Consider the following 6882-nt stretch of genomic DNA (forward strand, 5'->3'; position numbering starts at 1 on the left):
TACCGCCTCCTCCGCACCACCAGAGGGAACCGTCTCCCGAATATTAGCCATTTCCCATTCGGACTCCAAATCCCATCACCCCTCATGCCTGGGACTGATTAATCATCCACACCTGCACCTCATATACACACACACATATAAACCACTCACACACGCTGACTCTCTGCGAAGTCTTGATTTGCCCTGGCTGTCATTTCCGAGCGTTTACCCGTGTTTGATTTTCTGTGCATCTGTTCTTGGACTGTTTCCCGTTACTCTGATTGTTATCTGCCTGCCCCGACTTGGATTGTTTCACCTGGACTCTGTTTGCTTGCCGCCTGCCCCGATGCCTCGCCTGGTGCCCGACTCTGTCTCAGCCTTGTCTCTGCTGTTCTCCCTTGCCGGTATTGACCCTGTATTGTCTGACTATTCTAATAAAAGCTACAAATGGATCCACACGCTTCTGACTTGTCACAACAATAAGAGTACGAGCCTGAGGAACTCAGCCTTGAAGAAGTTGCAAATTCTGTGTGTGTGTATTGGTATTTGTGTTCACAAGACAAAATCTAGTCCCACCATATACTTTGTCTTGTTCAAGACAAAGTGTAGAAATACATAACAATAGAAGAGAAATGACAATCAAAATTTCCATTTCATGCCAACTTCAAGTAAACTTTGAATAAAAAGATGAATGTAACTTTCTTTTTGGCAAATTAGATAAAAATGAATATGATGATTAAATACAGGAGTGAACAATTGTTTTGTTAATAGTGGAGACACAAGACATCTATGATTTTATCTAGATGATAAGGTAAGACAGAGACCTTTCTGGTTGTTATAGAGCAATGAAAAAACATTTTGCATTATTCAAGTCACTTTTAGTGCTTTATACAATATAGATCTATGGAAGCCCGTTTCCGCCACTGAATAAAAAATAAAAGAGGTAATTGTGACTTTTTCTCACAATTCTGACTTTTTTTCTCAGAATTGCGAGATATAAACTCGCAATTCTGAGAACATCAGTCTTTTTACCCCCCTCAAAATTGGACTTTAACTCGCAATTGCGAAAGTTGAAAGTTATTGCAGTTTTTGAGAAAAGTCAGAATTGCGAGTTTTTATCTCGCAATTGTGACTTTATAACTCGCAATTGCGAGTTTATATCTCAATTCTGTGAAAAAAAAGTCAGAATTGTGAGATAAAAAGTCGAAATTTCCTTTTTTTTTTTTTTTTTTCAGTGGGGGAACCGGGCTTCCATAGAGACAGTATTAAACAGGAAAGTAACAGAATCAATGATGCAAACTTCAAAACTGGGGCAAATCCTAATTCTGCTCTAAAGTAGCTGTAGCAAGACAATAGTGTCTTTATTCAGCTTCAGTCAGTTCGGTGTTGGTTTAGTTCAGTAACTATTTGAAGTTCATTCATTATGAAACCAGTTCAATTTAGCGATTAAGCAGCTCTACCGAAAACAGTAGTGACATTATTCAGCTAGAGAAATAATAATGTTGCAATAATGTTGATTCAATTGAGTTCCAGCAGGTTGAAACATGAAGGCAGAGCTGCTGTTTAGATAGCAGTAGGCAACTGGCTTACCGATGGCCATAAAATGTGTTTTGGTTCCAGCTGGTGCTCATAGCTGGCTGTAGAGATCTGTGCCCCAGAGCTCATCTAGTTCTTAGGTTTCTCATCTCATCTCATCAGGGTCTTCACTGATTGTGAACGGCTGTGTTGTGGCCGTTCCTGGGTGCAGGTCTAACATCTGGTTGTATTTCTAAGCTGTTTATTCCCTTTTTGCTTCTTTGTTGTTTCTGGCCTGAGCCATTCCCACCTTTGTTTTCTAGATTGACCTGTTTTTTTGTTGTTGTTGTTGTTTTTTTCTTATTTATTGGTCTATAGCAGAGCTTCAGCCATGCACAAGTGCTTCCTGACATTACCGAATCCCATAACTTAGCAGAAAGGGCTTTACAATATATTGTCATTAAATTTTTTGAAGCTATTTGTGAGTGTGAAATGAATTTTGTTAAATTACAGTATGTAAATGAATGATTGCAGGCCATTTCAAACCAATTTTCTTTTCTAGACTTTAGTTCATTACCGCTCCTTCACCTGCTGTTTGGAATTGACTGTCTGTTTGCTCGCTCTCTCTCTCTCTCTCTCTCTCTCTCTCTCTCTCTCTCTCTCACTCGTGTTTGTTCTGTTTGGAATCTGTTCATCTTGGATTTGATTGGATTTCAAAATAAAGGCTTATCTGAATAATTTGTCATCCGAGCTCTTTAGTACCTTTTTTTGAAAGCCCCAATGAATACTTTTAAAACATTTTTAGTGGTTAGAGAGTCAGACTTTTAGTGGTTAGAGAGTCAGACTTTTAGTGGTTAGAGAGTCAGACTTTTAGTGGTTAGAGAGTCAGACTTGTAACCCGACGGTCGTGGGTTCAATTCTCAGTACTGGCATGAATTTTAGGTGGGGGGAGTGAATGAACTACACTGTCTTCCACCCTCAGTACCCATGAGCAAGGCACCGAACCCCCGATTGCTTAAATGGCTGCCAGGTGTGTGTCCTCAGTGTGTGTGTTCACTACGCACTGCTGTGTATACTCACTTGGATGGGTTACATGCAGAGCACAAATTCTGAGTATGGGTTAACATACTTGGCTCCACGTAATGTCACTCACTTAGAATGTTTATTCAGCAGAATCTTACAGAAATGTCTTCAACATGTGTTCAGGAGAATACAGTGAAGCATGTGTGTGGTGTTGCTGATGCAGGAGCCGGCGTTCTGTTCTCTCTTAGTTCATCGTCTGAACATTCTGGTTCAAATATGTAAGGCTGGGCAAAAAATTGCAAGTCATCCCCTCTGTCGAAATCTTCAGACATGTTTTATGTACAGCATGTGTCTTCCTCTGCTGTAAACCAGGTGAGAAGCATCCGGGTTCTACATCAAAACGCTGACTCCTGCATCTGCAGCACCACACGCAAGTTTCTTGGTACTCTAGTGAACGCGAGTCGAAGACTGACACGGAAGAGAAGAAATTGTTGAATAAAGCTGTTATTTTTGTTTTCTTTGCGCACAAAAAAGTATTCTCTTAGCTTCATAAAATTAAGGTTGAACCACTGATGATGTCCTTACTACTTTTGTGGGCCTTGAACGTGGTAGTCATGTTGCTGTCTGGGTCAGAAAGCTCTCGGATTTCATCAAAAATATCTTAATTTGTGTTCCGAAGATGAACAAAGGTCTTATGTCTTACCGACATGAAGGTGAGGAATTAATGACAGAATTTTCATTTTTGGGTGAACGAACCCTTTAGGGCAAATTCCTGTCACTGTCAAAAAAAATCATGTCACTGGTCAGGTACAGTAAACCTTTATACACTCTCAGAAATAAAGGTACAAAAGCTGTCACTGGGGCGGTACCTTTTCAAAAGGTACACTTTTGTAACTATTAGGTTTTAATATGTACACTTTAAGTACCAATATGTACCTTTAAGGTACCAAAATGGACCCTTTAGGTACACAAAAAAGTATTCTCTTAGCTTCATAAAATTAAGGTTGAACCACTGATGATGTCCTTACTACTTTTGTGGGCCTTGAACGTGGTAGTCATGTTGCTGTCTGGGTCAGAAAGCTCTCGGATTTCATCAAAAATATCTTAATTTGTGTTCCGAAGATGAACAAAGGTCTTATGTCTTACCGACATGAAGGTGAGGAATTAATGACAGAATTTTCATTTTTGGGTGAACGAACCCTTTAGGGCAAATTCCTGTCACTGTCAAAAAAAATCATGTCACTGGTCAGGTACAGTAAACCTTTATACACTCTCAGAAATAAAGGTACAAAAGCTGTCACTGGGGCGGTACCTTTTCAAAAGGTACACTTTTGTAACTATTAGGTTTTAATATGTACACTTTAAGTACCAATATGTACCTTTAAGGTACCAAAATGGACCCTTTAGGTACAAATAAGTACCTTTTGAAAAGGTACCACCCCAGTGACATCTGCTGTACCTTTATTTCTGAGAGTGTAGCTTTATAGCAGAAAGAAAAGACCTTTCATTAAATAACTTTTTATATATCAACCTCTTAAAGTAACTAGTTTCCTCTTAAAGTAAAACTAAACAGTATTAGTCTTTCAGACTGTTGTATATTAACTCAGTGTTTATTTTTGTTTATATATATATATATATATAATGTTATTCTCTTTGTGTGTTAAAGTTGCAACAAACGAATTGTAATGCAAGTTGCACAAGGTACACATAAATACTGTACAGGTTGCATTAGATAACTTATTGTTTGCATATCACTGTTCAGTCAGACTGATTTTTTCCCCACCTCAGTTCTACATAAAGTATTTGGACATTTACGCCACCTGTAAAATGTACGTCAGTGCATTGGATAAATGTAATTGTCCTGCTCTATGCATGTATGCATGCAAATTCATAGAAAGGTTCATAAAGGATGATGCAAGTGAGACGGTGCTACGAGATTTTCGGTTTCCGAGATTTTTGGTTTCAGTGGGCGGAGCAGACATGAATATTCATGAGTTTCCCGGACATGCGCGTGGAACCAGGTGGAACTGAGAATTTCAATTCACGCTCCTTGTATCTCGGCAGGTTTAATGGAATATATATATATAAAAAAGGTAAACGGAAACCGAAAATCTCGTAACAACGGGTTGCAATAAAAGTAGCGGAGTTTACGACTTCCTGTTACTCCCTGTTCCATTCTTCCCAAAACCTGCAGATACGGGGACAGATCAGCCTGTAGTAACGATTCTGGTAAGGGGGCGTCATCCGTTAAACGTGCATTTTGGATTTGCAATTCTGCCATATAAATGCTCACGACATCACTGTGATCTGAAGACGCTCATAAGGTCAGGCAATCGGTGAAGAACCGCGAGGACGGGAAATTAAATTGATCCGAAAACCAGGTAAGCCTATATTCGTGCATTTTTATCATTTGTAAATTTCATTTATAAAGGGTGCTGCAGAATTGATACAAGAAGCAGGTTGTCTTAAATAGACCTTTAAATTAAATAACAGTAAAACTTGAGTAGAATCATTAAAATCACCCCTCAGCCTTTATGACTGACTATTGTACTTTGATATGTTGAAAACACGTGCTATAGCCTATAACTATAGAACACCAGCGTCATCCAGATTTCTCTTTCCATTTGCGGTGTCTTTTCAAACGCCAACCTTTAAACTTTTCGACGACACTTTGTTCATTCTTGAAGTGAACTTCATTACTTCGCTGCTTAGCAACCGTAATGAACTATTTTGTTTGGCGAAATAAGTAAACGTTAACTGTTTATTGAACGCGTATTTTGTGGCAATTTTGCTGTTTGAATTAAATGATACCATATTCATTTAGCAGACGCTTTTATCCAAATAAGCGACTTACTCATGAGGATTCACGAGAAGTAGACTAATACAAAGATTCAGACATCGTTTAGAATAGGACTAGTTAGAGCAGTGAGGGATTAAGGAATAGTGAATGCATAGAGGAAGATTTTATTTTCTTCTCAGAAGGATGGATTTGAGTGCTGACGGAAGTGTCAAGTTTTCAGTCGTTTCTTGAATAATGTAAGAGATGCGGCGTTCGGGATGGGGTTGGGAAGATAATTCCTCCAGCAAGGAACAGTGAACAAAAACGTTGTAAACAGATTTTGTGCCTCTGTGATGATACCACGAGGCGGACTGTTCATCGGAAGAACCGGGAGAATTCCCGGTGACCTGGCAACCGATTTGACCCGCTGCCCTGTTCTCTTATATCCTCCTGACTACCAGGAAAAAACAGTTTTGTGAATTTAGTATTTTGTCATGTCATTACATTGTTTAGAGCATAAGAAAAAATGTGAAAAATAAATTTTTTGGACAATTATATTTTATTCATATGTTATGCTATGTCCTCTGTAGAAGACATCGGGACTTTAAAAAGTCCTGTTTTTTAAGAAATAAAAAGACATGAGTAGACATAAAAAGGCAAAAACAGTGGGATTTTTGTTTTAATCAAAAATCAATTTTCATTTTTTATACCAAACTTTATATAAAGACGATTCTCAACTATGTTATGAAAGATATTTTTAAAAACAATTTTTCTTTATGCAAAATGTGTGTAAAATGGCCATAAACAAGTTTTTCCATTATATACAATGTATCTATAAACTGTATCTAATTTGCATATTAATGTGTTTTTGGGGCAAAATAGAATGAACAAATAAGTGCAATAATGGGAGTAATAATTAGCAAGATTTTCATAATAATATCTAATATTTAATAGGAATATTGATACATAATTTTTACTCTATTCATTTGTTGTGTCTCCCAAAATGTGCAATAAAAATGCTTTACGTTCTGGTGTCCTCTACAGTGGACATGAAATCGACGTCCTGTTTCATAACAGAAGGTCATATTTTGATTTGAAACCCCATAACATTTTCCTGAGATGTTGATTTATGACAAACCATTTGAAAATTAGTCAGATTTAAATGATAATTACAAAATATTATATTTCCATAAGGGTGTTTCACTTGATCACTAAATTAATATCAGTCTTTTTTAAAGACCAAGGAGAGGGAGTGTTCATGGTGAAACATCCAATCATTTGGTATCTCTGAAAAGCCCTGAATGTGCTCTGTACAGGACATCCAGACTTAAAACTGTGACATGTAACGTCTCAGAAAAATCACTAAAACATAATGTCCTCTACAGAGGACAAAACTCGATAGCTCGTAGTCAGGAGGATATATGTATATATGTATAATAATGTAGCTACTAAATCGATTATTTCCGAATTCGCCATTAGATTAAAAAAAATCTCCAATAAATCATGAAATAGTAGTCGTGACTGGCAACGCTACGCTTCTACTCGCGCGCGCTCCGCACCTCCGCCAAACGGTTTCGATCAGAGTA

At 37.8% G+C, this 6882-nt stretch overlaps 1 protein-coding gene across 3 annotated transcripts in view; it reads left to right on the forward strand.

The window, feature by feature from the left end:
• Window positions 1–4664: 4664 nt before the first annotated feature.
• Window positions 4665–6882, forward strand: part of LOC107755847 (uncharacterized) — an 8783-nt gene continuing 6565 nt past the window's right edge. For 2 of the 3 annotated variants that reach the window (XM_016572781.1, XM_016572782.1), the window contains exon 1: window positions 4671–4898. The gene's annotated coding sequence lies outside the window, so the exon portion shown is untranslated. Of the gene's footprint in view, window positions 4899–6882 lie in introns of all 3 variants that reach the window. The other variant, XM_016572783.1, reaches the window with a different exon arrangement.

This window comes from Sinocyclocheilus rhinocerous, unplaced genomic scaffold, assembly GCF_001515625.1.
Source record: "Sinocyclocheilus rhinocerous isolate Xijiao unplaced genomic scaffold, SAMN03320098_v1.1 scaffold352, whole genome shotgun sequence".
Classification (NCBI taxonomy): Eukaryota; Metazoa; Chordata; class Actinopteri; order Cypriniformes; family Cyprinidae; genus Sinocyclocheilus; species Sinocyclocheilus rhinocerous.